The 13,358-nt window shown below is 39.1% G+C and overlaps 1 pseudogene; it reads right to left on the reverse strand.

The window, feature by feature from the left end:
• Positions 1-1,612: 1,612 nt before the first annotated feature.
• On the reverse strand, positions 1,613-7,204 carry LOC118015423 (annotated as a pseudogene).
• Between the last annotated feature and the right edge of the window lie 6,154 nt (positions 7,205-13,358).

Raw genomic sequence — 13,358 nt, forward strand, 5'->3', positions numbered from 1 at the left:
TTTTATATTGTCCCACAGATTTTGGATTCTCTCTCTTCTTTTTTAATTTACTTTTTTTTTCCTCTTTGCCTTGATGTTTTCATTGAACTATCTCCAAAAACTTCATGTAAGGAATATGCTTTGCAAGTATATATTTCTTTGCTATATTGACATTAGGCTTGGACATACACCTTACTTTGTCGATGCAATGTGGGTGGAAGTTTCAGTCACCATTTCTGAGCCTAGACCCTAAGAGGCCTATTCTGTTTCTGCTTGTCCACTGGGGCTATGAAAAGATCATACTCTGAGAACCATGGTATTAAATTCAACCCATGGTCTGGAGACAAGCCCATCTAGCCCAACCTAGATCAACTAAAACCCATCTGTCCTCCATTTATATGAGCTAGAAATAATGCTTGTTGCTGTAAGACACAAAAGGTTTGTTCTTCTGCTACTTAGAGTTGTGTGAAAATCACTAACTGATACAATGAATCATATCATTTGTTCAGTGTTACTGCTAAAGGTTTTCTAAAGTTCTTATATATATTTATACATTGACCTGCAGTATAAGTGCTCAACATTTTTACCAAAACTGGGAGTTGTCCATCATCTTAATTTTATAGTAACTGAAAGAAATACCTTTTTATTAAACGCACAAAATATGAGCATATTTATGTAAGTGATTTTTTAAAGTCAGGTTTTTTAAAAAAAATTTAGTATGTTCTTATAACATAATAACAGCAACAAATAAACATTTTGAAAATCAGGCAGGATATTTATCTGGATACCTGGAAAAAAGGTCGAAGTATTCTTCATGGTAGAAGAACTGCCCATGTTCATGGCTAGACAATTGAGGGACAACTTGGAAATTTCTAAAGTTGTTTCAAAAATAAATAAAATAATGCCAACAGGTTGGGCTACACCTGCTTCAACAGGGTAAAGTGTGTGTATCATACCACTTACATTATTGTGATTGACCTGCACCTGGACAATATGACATTCTTGTCTTTAGCCTTAAAGGAAAAGAAAGACTTTTGTTACACCTGTTTGAAATAACTGAAATAAGACTCCCTTTAAATACCTTGTTATAGTAATCATTCGCATGAGAAATTCATAACTGTAGTAAAAAGACCAAAAAAATTAAAAAATAGAACTTTATAGTCATCTTTTTTGATTTGGTTAATTGCATAAAATGAGGGATAAATACACACAAGCACGATCTGTTTGACAAAACTCCTAGGTTCAGGAATGCCAAATATAAAATGTTCTAAAATACACTCTGATCACTAACCATATAAAATCAAATCATTGTGTCGGCTTAGTTCCCTCCAATTCTTCAAGAGCTAGAACCTTTGACCTAATAGAAAAGAGTCCCAGAAAGGCATTTAATTCTGATAACAAATGCCTGCCGCCTTCACTAGGGTCTGCCTTCAGAAGGGAAACACCACTCAGCTGATGATCTTGGGGTAAATTCAAGTGCCTAGTTATCAGGGTAAGTCCATACACGTGAATGAGATTGACTTCAGATGCTCTTGGAAAGAATTCCAGCCCAGTCCCTCAAGTTTGGTTCTCTTTTACATAGCTGCATTCAGAGCTACACCAGGTGAGGCATGTTTTTTTTAAAGAGTAACACTTATACCTGGAATTTATATTCTTTCAAATAACCCTTTGGTCTTATAAAGGCCGTGCCCAGATTGTAAAGGTACATTTGTCAATGGTGAATACTATGGACAAATTTGTGTCTTTGCCAAAATTTTGGCAGCCCAAGCTGACGAATCCAGAGATGGTGTTGCTGTGTAGAGCACTGTGGCCCGGTAAAGGTGAACAGTTTCATTCTGGGGGTGCTTCCAGCCCATCCGCATATCCTTGTAAGTCTGACCAGAGCAGTAAATGCAGATGCATCGTGCTGTTACATTGTTTAAACTTGGACTGGATACATATGGTCAGAGTTCAAGCTGAACTTCCCATGTTGCTTTGATATTTGCAGATTAGTTGGTCTGGCTGATGTTTTAACAGATATTAAAAGATAATCTGAATGTGCAGTCTCTCTAATCAAGGAAGTTCCTTCTGGCGACTCTTTCCATTTCTCTTCCACTTCATTAACAGTCGTACTGCTCCAGTACTATTTGTTTGTGGTCTGGCAGGGCCTTTCCTAGTTACGCTGCTTCCTGGGACTACTCCTTGGCTGGCCCAAGTCCCCCACTGGTTCTAGGTCCCTTCTAGGCTATTCCTGGAGAGCACGAGGTATAGCAGGGTTTGGGGAGAAGGATCATCTTGGCAAAGACAGAGGGCCTTGGAGCTGGAGTCAGAGAGTGGCACACCTCCTTCATGGAAGTTAGTGGGAACCCCACAACTAGTCCCTGCGGTGTATCTGAAATGGCAGTAGAGGGGGAGGGGATGATGAGCTGCAGGTTCTTCCTCCCCAGGTCCAGGTGGACTGATGGTAAAGTCCTCAGCAGGTGAGTCACTTGCAATTCACCTGCTGCCAGCCCCCACCCAAGCACCTCTGATGTGGGGATCCTCAGGTGCAGGGGATGCTGAAACCGTGTGCCATGCGCCCAGCCCCCCCCATACCCAGGCAGCTGCAGGTGCTTCAGGGGGAAGCCCAAGGTCCAGGAGCCACAGCTGTAGTCTATGCGATTGATTTGTAATTACATTTATTGACACACTGCCAGTTGGGCACTGTTTCTTGAGATCCACGATTTACCTCTGAATTCATGTTTTTCTAGCTGAAATATCCCCTAATTGTTATTTCCATGATCGTCTGTGGCCCAGAGGCTCTCTTGGTTTTTATCTGAAAACATGTTTTCTTTCTCCCTATTTATTAAGGGTAAGAAAAATCTTGATTGAAGTAATTTTGATATGTTATCTTGCCAAACTGTAAGGGGAAGTTAGCACCAACTTTAATGATTCCATTTCTTAGCTGAATTAACAAAGGGACAAAGAATAAGCCTTTACAAAGGTCCGTGTTTGAAACTGGTCCTTTCTTTCATCCCAGAATTCTAAACTAATCAGGGAAGGCTGCTATAAGGATAGGTATATTAATTCAACAAATTCTTCATGTGAAATAACCATGCTTGATACCAAGGGTGAGGAAGAGTGAGACTATACTATGCCTAATGAGAATATATTAGGTAGGCATAGAAAAGCTGTACAGATGTTAGAACAGGTAGAGACCATCTACGTAGGATATTTAATAAATCAGTAGTGGCTAGTGAACACCTAGTCTCCTACTTTACAGGGTAAGTTGGATAAGTAGCTTAACCTCATTGAGCTGCTGGTTGGTTTGTTTTTTTTTTTTTTCATTTTTTTTAAAATGATGGATGAATACATTGTTCACTTGATAAGATTGATATGATTAAATGGGATAAAATTCTTGGTTCAATCGGTACTTTGCCAATGGCAGTTTTCTGGAGCTGGACATTCAATAGTTAAATGCTAAATGGGAGGAAACTCAAGATGGGAATCTTGGCTTGAAATATAACAATATCAGTCACCAACTGTTAACAAGCACTGCCAATTTTTCCTACCAATTTTCTAACCCTGGTAGTGTTACTCTTGCAAAGTTTTATCCCATCAGATAAACGCCAAATTTTGTTTGCTTCAGTTTGTATTTCTTTAATGACAAATGTGGTTGATCTTCCTTGTATTAGTATATTCAACCTGTTTGTTTTTCTGAGAAGCGCATCTTCTTTTGCCTATTTTTTTTTCTCTTTGTGGGTGTTGGTCTTTTAATTTTTTGTTACTTTTATTTGTTACTTTTATTTATTTGTTCGTATTGTGTCTTAAGGAAATCATCTTGAACATGTTCAATAAAGGTAGATGATGAAAAAACAGATAAATAAAGGTAGTTCCATAAAGGTGGGTGGATAAGTCCGACTAAAAATAGTTTTTATAGATAAAGATGCTAAAAGTTAAATAACTCACTGAACCTTCTCACTGGTTAGTTAGCCAGGATTTTAATCCAGTCCTAATTGACTAAAAAATCTGTGCTTCGAGAGATTAAGTTTGTTTTCCCACATGCACTGTGTGTGCACGTGAGTCCCTGCTTGAGAGAGAGAGAGATCACCAAAGGAATCCTACTTGTGTAGGATTCATGTTAATCCTAGGAATTTCAGCGAGGTACTTAAACTTCATAAGCTTTACTGCATCTGTAAAAGGGGCCATGATAACTGCCTACCCAACTTTTCTCACGTGTATGATCTTCATACACATTAAATGTTGTAAAGATTGCGTTCTCATATGAAAATGAGACCATCTAGCTAAAGTGGCAGTCCCTAAGAAGTGATCGGGTCCGGGGCGCCTGGGTGGCTCAGTCGGTTAAGCGACTGCCTTCGGCTCAGGTCATGATCCTGGAGTCCCAGGATCGAGTCCCAGGATCGAGTCCCGCATCGGGCTCCCTGCTCAGCGGGGAGTCTGCTTCTCCCTCTGACCCTCCTCCCTCTCGTGCTCTCTGTCTCTCATTCTCTCTCTCGCAAATAAATAAAATCTTAAAAAAAAAAAAAAGTGATCGGGTCCATTCCCCTCTCTTTGCCTTGGTTTGGAGTGTGATTCTTTAATTACATGAGTTGGATGACTGAGTAGGTTTCTTTAGGCCTCCTCAACTGGCACACCAGCCTAATCCAGTCTCCACCTAAAATATGGGTGGAATTTGCAAAAGTTCCTAGATGAATGTTCCTCCCAGGGAGAATTTATGACAACTTTTCCAAAACTAAAGCCTCAAATCTTTATTATATTCTGTTAATGACTCAGTGGACTTTTGGCAGAAAAGACAAGTTTCCTTTGGTTCAAACACTTCTAAAGAGGGTTCTGATTAATCTATCCAATGGTCTAAAATCAAAATAACATATGCAATCTTTGGCTGAAAAACTCACCCGTGGTGTTATAACAATAATTCCTCTCCTTGTTTTCATATATAACCTTTTGGAAATATTCCTGTTGGAGCCAAAATTTCTATATTTTGGAAACTTGGCCTATGGATGGATGATGGCTGAAGTATGCCATTTATTTTCCTTTAGGGGGGTGATGGTGGGTACTAGAACAGTCAGAATGGTTGTTAGACTATTCCTTAAAGAAAGTTTTGTAGGACAGCCCAATTTAAAGTGAAATAAATCCTCCTTCTTTGCCTTCATGTTGTAATACATACTCATTTCAAGAGGTTTTTCCTGACCACCTAATTTAAAGTACTTCACACCCCCCAGCAGTCCCTTTCTGTAAAGGGCCAGATAGTGAATATCTTGGGCTTTGCAGGCCATATGGTCTCTGTTGTAACTACTGAGCTCTGCCATTGTAGTGTGAAAGAAGCCATAGACAATATGAAAACAAGTGAGCATGGCTGTGTTCCAATAAAACTTTATAGACACTGAAATTTGAATTTCCTATAATTTTCATGTGTGACAAAATGTTCTCCTTTTGATATTTTCCCAACGATTGAAAAAATGTAAAAACCACTCTTAGCTCACAGACCATTCCAAACCAGGGGGCGGGCTAGATTTGGCCAGTAGACTGTAGTTTGACCCTTTGTTCTACAACATTACTCAGTTTTTTTTTGTTTGTTTGTTTATACATATCTTGTTATTTAAAAGAATCTACTTAAGTATTTATACTGTTTCTATATAATCTAGGCTCTGTTCCTGTGAAAGCAGGGATATTTGCTCTCCTGGTCATCCCTGAGCACCGCACTACAGACACTCAGTAAATATGTGTTGAATGTATAAATCTGCAGCTTTCTGGTAAACCAGTTCCTCTGAATGAAGTAATTAGTTTAGCATGTATAGCATATTGAATTCTCTAAGTGATTTTTTCCCCCAAATTTTACATACACTATAGAATTTCATGGCAAAGGAACCATATAGAAAAGTGTTTTTAAGCTTTGGAGTTAATGATGACCAGGCTGCTGTATCAGTTAGTAGTTGTGATGTTGACTAAGTTACTAAACCTGTCTCAGTTTTCTCTATTACAAAAAGAGCATAGTTTTAGGACCTATTTTATAAGATTGATGGTGGTTTTCTGCTTGGTCTTTCATTTTCCTCCCCAAACCCAATCTTCATCCTGTTCTGTGCTTTGGCAGGACCACACAGTGGTATATGCCCTGGCCTCTGGACTCCAGTTGGGTTTTGCCAGTGAAGGGGTGGGGCCTGGGGGACAATGAGGTAGGAATATTTGTACTCTGAGTTTACTCCCAGATTTCAGGACTGGCTGTGTCTGCTGGGAAAAAAATGTTTGCTCACAGTATTACAAATTTATGGATGTTCTGTGATGCACCTAATCAGTATCCCTATTAATGCAAGAACAATCCTGTTATTAGCTCCAGGGTACATGGTTGCTCTACACCCACAACCTTAAAAACAGTCTCTTTACGAACATCTCAAATCATCCTAAATTCCTTCTGGGACTCTGAACTGATCCCAGGAGTTTAAAGAGAAAATGCTTGAGAATCCACAATAGCTCGAATTTAAACTATTACTTAGAAATCTGGTTGTCTTCTTTGAAGTCATATTAAAATAATAAATGATTCATCTTGATTCATAGTTCTCTACAGTTACAATCTGGGTACCTACAGGATATATTCCAGCTTGCAGAAATCCCCCCCCACCCCAGAGTACTTAAAATCAGGAAATTCTACAGCAAAATCTGAACCTTCAAATTCCCTTGAGAAGAATCCCCTTTTTGCAAACCCAGGCTGGCCCACTTCATGGCCATGATAAATGAGCTAAGTAGCAGGTACACCATTCACATGGGCTTTGTACTTGGTAGACAGCTTTGGTCCTTACCACTCCCTCTGCAATGCTTCTAGTTCGATGTTTTAGGTTAGCTACCTGGCTCCTGTGGACATTTTCTCGGAGAAATACAAGGCTAAGTCATTAACCACCTGGGAGGCTGAGGGAGAGGATGGTGTTGATTCAAGGAGCAAAATGGTATATACAGTCATCCAGAAGAGTAACAATATCCAGAGGGGTGCAAAGGAACGTGACCTGTGACTGAGGGTCCTCTTGGAGCTTGGGTTGCACACGGAAAGTATAATCCATGAGCAGGGCTGTGTGCATTTCTCCAGCCCCCACAGCCTGAAGAGACACCAAGTTTGACTTACCACGCTGGAGTTTTGCCCACAGAGAACCATAAGGGCCAGAGAGTTGAGGCTCTTTTTGGTGGAAGGAACATAATGGTGGGTCATGGACTCCAAGCCAATCGAGGATGGAGTGAGGACAAGAAGGATGATGGACATTGGGCGGGAAAAGGGAGCCTCATGGTTCAGAAGACTCACTACACACTGGAGCTAGACTGCATGGATTCAAAACTCATCTCTGTTAGCTGGGTAAAAAATATGTATATATATGTTATATATAAAGTATAGGTATAACATATTGTTATATATGTGTGTGTTTGGAACACTGCCTGGCTTGTGGTAAGTTCTATGGCAGTACTACAAGGATACTTTTCCTTCCTTACATTGAATTTGATTTTAAAAATAAAACTTTCGGGGCGCCTGGGTGGCTCAGTCGTTAAGCATCTGCCTTCGGCTCAGGTCATGATCCCAGGGTCCTGGGATCGAGCCCCGCATCGGGCTCCCTGCTTGGCGGGCAGCCTGCTTCTCCCTCTCCTGCTCCCCCTGCTTGTGTTCCCTCTCTCGCTGTGTCTCTCTCTGTCAAATAAATAAATAAAATCTTAAAAATAAACAAATAAAACTTTCATTGTTTCAATTAAGAAATATTTATTGGAGTTTTATAATAAAAATATAAAAGCACGTTAACAGTTTGTGGAGACCAGAGAGAGAAATCAGATGTGAAGCCAATCAGAGACTCACAAAACATCTTCAGGACAAATAGGAGGGATAAGCTCCACAAAAGAAAACACAGAGAAGGCTGTGTATGGGTGGGGTTCCTGAAAGACCTGGTCAGTTTCAGACACAGCTAGAAAAAAAAAACAGGCAGCTACTATGTGAAGTCTATTAGTAGGTGCGGAGCCTGGGATTTCATGGATTTTTCTAACATTGCCTTTGAAGCAGAGACTGGAATTTCCCCAAAGGCTGATTCATAAAAAGAATTTCTGGTAGTATGCCAGTCCAAGCTGGGAGATATTTTTGAGGAGGTAGATTTTTTCTTTTCTTTTTTTCTTTCTTTCTTTCTTTTTTTTTTTACTCATTTTTGTGAGGGGGGGAAAGTAGGACATGTACATGGCAAATATGTCACACGGTAAAAATGGCTATAGAGTTATCTAACCCTTTGCCCCCTTTCTAGAGCCATCTTAGAAATAAATCACTAAAATAGTTTTTGTGACCATCAAAAAATATCCTGTTCAATTGTAACATGCATATTTACATATATCTTTTTTTTTTTTTTATCCTTTGAAATACACTACGCTGCCGCTTTTGATTTTTCAGTACTGGAAACTGTTCAAGTCTTATAGAGTCGTTCCCCGTGATAGATGAGCTATCATGTACTTCATCAGTTCCTATGGGCACACGGTCACCTACTTTCTAAATGTTTGCTCTCGCAACCAGTATGGCGACAAAAATCATGATATAGAATTGTACGTGTGGTGGTTGCTTGGAGGATGAGAGTGAAGTTGTTGAGAAGAAACTACATGTTTAGAATATTGATGGATACTGTTAAATTGCCCTTCAAAACGCTTATACCAGTGAATTCCCCTACTAACCTTGTGGGAAGGAGAATGGCTGCTCGGGTTTCACCAGCGCTAAAAAACATTTCCTCCTGTCCATCTATAAAGTAAATATTCTATCGTTTTATTATATTTTTCTAATTCTGAGGGAAGTGAAACATTATGTTTAAAAAACCACTTGTATTCTTTTCCTGTAGAACATCATTTGTGCCCTTTGTCCGTATCTGTATTGAGCTAGTGTTTTAGGATAATTATAAGAAAATTTTAAGGACCTTATTCCTTGTGCCTTATCATCTATACTGCAAATATTTCCCAAGTTGTTTATGGACTTTTTGTTTCAAGTATTTCTTGACAAGTAGAAATTTCAAAACCTTATAAAGCTTTATCAGTCTTTCAAAAATTCTAAATTCTATCATAGAAAAAGCTTACTGTCTGAGGCTATAAGAAAAAATTCGTTTTTATTTCAATTTTGGATTTCCATCCATATAGATCAACATTTTTGAATTAGGGACTCACCTTAATTTTTTTCCTCAGTAGGTTGTCCCAACACCTTTTTTTTTTTTAATATTCTGCCTTTGCCACACTGATTTGGAAAGCTGTTTTATCGTAATCTAAATATCCATACACTTGAGTCTCATTCAGTATTCTTTTTTCCTTTGATATTTCTATTCATGCACCAGTACAAAACCTATGTCAGTTTCCTAATAATATTTAATCGTGTAGTCTGTTCCCTTATCTATCTTCTTCAAAGTGTTTCTTCCTGATCAGGATGTCTTGTCTCATACAGACAGTCCTGTTGGTGATCATACTGGAATCACCTTCAATTTACAGATTAACATAGGTTAAATGAGCATCTTTACAATATTGCATTATCTTCACTAGAACTGGACGTTAATTCCCATTAGCTCAAACTGTATTTTATGTTTCTTGGGTCACTTTAAAGGTTTTCAAAGTTCTTTCTATGCTCCATTAGAGCATCTTAAAGTTTATTCATATAAATCATAGCACGTTTCTACTTACCTCTATTTCTGGGCGTTTATTTTTTGATGCTTTTGCTTAATGGATTTTTCTTCAAGTACCTAAGTAGATCTTATTTGAACATAGTAAAGCCAACAAGGTTTTACATACCAATTTTGAAATTGCCCTTTATTTATTCTCCCAGTTGATTCTTTTGGGTTTTCCAGGTTTATGAAATTATCCAGGTATTTTTAAATTGAAAAACTTTCCTTCTCTTTCAGAATTTTTATACCTATTTATCTTGCCTCAATTTGTTAGAAGCACTCTCCCACAGAATTTTAGGCAATAGGAGTAATAATCAGCATCCTTGTTTTATGTCTTAATTAATGGGAACATTTTGTGTTTTTACCACTGTGTTGCTAATTAAGCAATTTGGGCAGGAATCAGTAGGGATGGCTTGTTTGTATTCCTTCAGCAGCAGCTAGAACAGCTCAAGTGGGAGCTGCAGATTCTACTTCCAGCACGAGTTCACTCACATGGCTGGTGAGTTGGGTTTGGTTGCTGCCTGGGAGGTCTGCTGTGTCTGTCTTCCATAGTCTTAGGTTTTTCTCTACTTGCCACAGTCTGTTTGGGATTCCTTACAATATAGTGGCTGTTTCCAAGAGAACAAGGCCAGGTGTATGGCATTTTAATGATCTAGGTTCATAAATCACATAACAATTCCACCATACTCTATTGGTCTAAGCTTGCATTGTTCAGTGCAATAGCAACTAGACATATGTTCCTATTTAAGTTTAAGTGGATTAAAATTAAATTCAATTCTGTAATCATCCTGGCTACGTTTTAAGTGCTCAGTGTGGCTAATGGCTACTGTATTAGACAACCCCCATAGAATATTTCCATCTTTGCAGAATGTTCTGTTGAACAGCCCCCATCTAGGAAGTCACAAAAGTCCACTCAAGTTCAGGGACAAAGAAACTAGACTCCATCACTTGCTGGAGGAAGTGTCAAGGTTAGAGTGTAAGAAAAGCATGTGGAATGGGAGATACTATTGCAGCCATTTTGGGGAAATAGAATCTGCCATGTCCATTAATTAAAATGATAAAAATAATGTAAGAAAAAACTAACAACTGATAATGGATACTACACTTTAACATATGCAGATGCTATGACCCTGCAGTTTTACTCCTATGTATATACAAATTAGGAATGTTACATGTGTACAGAAAAGAAAAGAACAGGAATGACTATAACTTCACTTTTTGTAATAGCCCTAAATTGGAAGCCATCCAAATGCCCATCAGTAGATAAATGTTCAAAGGAGGAGTTGAATCTTGGCTCTGATTGTTTCCCATGAAAGTTACAAAACCTCTCAAAACTTGAGTTTTATTAACTATAAAATGGAGGCAATTCTATCCATGGGATTGTTGTGGAAATTAAGATCCCATATGCAAAAGCATCTAGAGTATGTTAGCACTCAGCAGGTGCTCCTTTGTACATCGTCAGTGACCACCATGGTTTCTTGGCATGCATGAAGTCTTCATAAACGTGGAAGGAACTAATGAATTCATGTAATAATCTGATCTGCCCATCTGAATCTCTAAGCTGACAGTTCAGAAAAGTAGATTCTCAAGAGGTCATTTTGGAAAGGACCCTCCTTTGAGGACAATGACTGGCCTATCAATATTTGTGAATGAATAAATGGACAGATGGATGAATCTTGTCCTTTCCCTTGCCTGTACATAGAAACCTACTAACACAACTCAAATTAGTGAGATTTCATCCTATGTCTTAAAATCCCACCACTCCCCACAGGAACTCTTTTTAATGATGTTGACCCACCCTTGGCAAGATAATATTGGAATCTTGGAAAAGTTAACAGAAAGAATGGTTGTGGATCTGAAGAATAGAGGGCCCACCTCTGGTCGGGGAATCGCAGCTGGAAATCTCCTGAGAAAAGGACACCCACATGAAATTCCAGGGCCTCAGGTTTCTCCGAGGTCTCAGCGAGGGAGGGAGACCACAAGTATGACCTTCCTGTTGGTATTTGGGAACCTTCACTTCAGGTCCAAACCAGAAGCAGGAAGCTCAGTGCTTGCTAAGCAAGAAAAGGAAATAGACTCAAACATTCCAGCTTGAAGCTGGCATTGGGATAGTTCTTCCTTTGTTAAGGGCATTTCTTTCATTCCTGCTAATGAGCCCAACCTGCTGGAAAGGAAACCTTCTCCCCTAGAGCATAGAACAGAAACGTTTTACGCACTGCCATCCAAACCTGTCTAGTCGAAACGTCTCTTCTCATCCTATATTAGTGTTGTTTTTGATCTAGTCTCAGGCTTAAAGAGATAAGTAAGACCTTGAAGATGGAGGATAAGATAAATACAAATTAAAGATAGAGTTTAAAGTTGAAAGGATTTAGTTCTTTCATTGGGTCAGAAAAGGGCTAGTGGTTTTTTACTTTTTTAAATGTCTTTTCTATTTCCGCTAACCAGGTAAGTCTTCATGGAGGAAGCCACAACTGAATGGCACCTAAAGGACAGGAATGGACACTCCAAGCAAAGAGAATAATATTTAACAAAAACATGAATAGGTGAACAAATGAGATATTTTGTAGGGAAGGTAAACAGTACCTCTTGACCTGTGGTACTGGTCATGTTGGAAGAAAAGTAGCAAGGTGAAAAACAATAGCATTTATTAAATGCCTACTATGGCCTAAAACCTGTGCTAAGTTCCTCACTTGGGTTATTCATGTTATGAGGGCACCTGGGTGGCTCGGTTGGTTAAGGGTTATTCATGTTATGTAACCAGGGAGTTTAAGCTAATTGCAAAAGCTCAAACAGTTACTAAGTCATGAAGCTGGAATTCAAAATTTGTTCTGACCTTTTCCAAGAACAATGCATTTTGGACTGTGGAAGATCAAGCTTGTAGGCTACTTTCAGGTGGACAAAGGGGTAGGTCTTGAATGCAAAGCCAAATACCTAGCTTTAAGTTTTGGAGCAAGTTTGAAGCATGATCAAAATATGATGCGGGCGGACTGTGCTGACGGTTGTCACTGGGGTGAGCACAAAGAACACGGGACAGCCCGGCTATGGAACGCATCATACATACAGCCTCAGACCCAGGGAGAGTCCGTTCATTTGTTTGCAAAGTGTTCAGACATGGTGCAGGTGGGCTGGTCTCTAGTTTTCATTATTTGCTCCAGAAGACTGGAGTAGAGACCTGAACAAGGTCACCACCAGCATCAGAACCAGACCTGGGATGGACTCACACGTCACTTGGATTCTGATTATGCTCATGTCCCCTCCTGCTACTCTACCTTGGCGTCCAACCTCCTAACTTTAGTGTTCCAGTATAAATTTCAAACTCTTCCTACCATTTCCATATTCTATATAATGCATGTACACCATCATCTAGAAGGTTGAGTGGGCCAGCTCTTTACTGTCCTCTCCCACCCCTGGGTCCCCATAGCACTGTATCTGATTTTCACGAGTAGGATATCCTTAAAGGCAGAAATTGTGTGAGTTTTTTTTTAGGTCTGAATAGATCACATCTATTTTAGGTTGCTTCCAACTTTCAGTATTCTAAACACAGAGATATAAATTTTTGTTACCTCTACCTGTATGCATATTTAGCACTTCCTCTTTTCCTAGGAGTATAATTACCATTATCTAACATTTGTAATCCTTAAAACATTTTTCCTAAGTATCCTCAAAGTCTCAATTTTTACCCTCCCCCAATAAATTAAAATAATCTCATGTGATACGCTCAAGAAGTGGGTTAGAAAAGCATTGCTTTAAGATTTAATG

This window comes from Mirounga leonina, unplaced genomic scaffold, assembly GCF_011800145.1.
Source record: "Mirounga leonina isolate KUSES-001 unplaced genomic scaffold, KU_Mleo_1.0 Mir_165, whole genome shotgun sequence".
NCBI classification, from domain to species: domain Eukaryota; kingdom Metazoa; phylum Chordata; class Mammalia; order Carnivora; family Phocidae; genus Mirounga; species Mirounga leonina.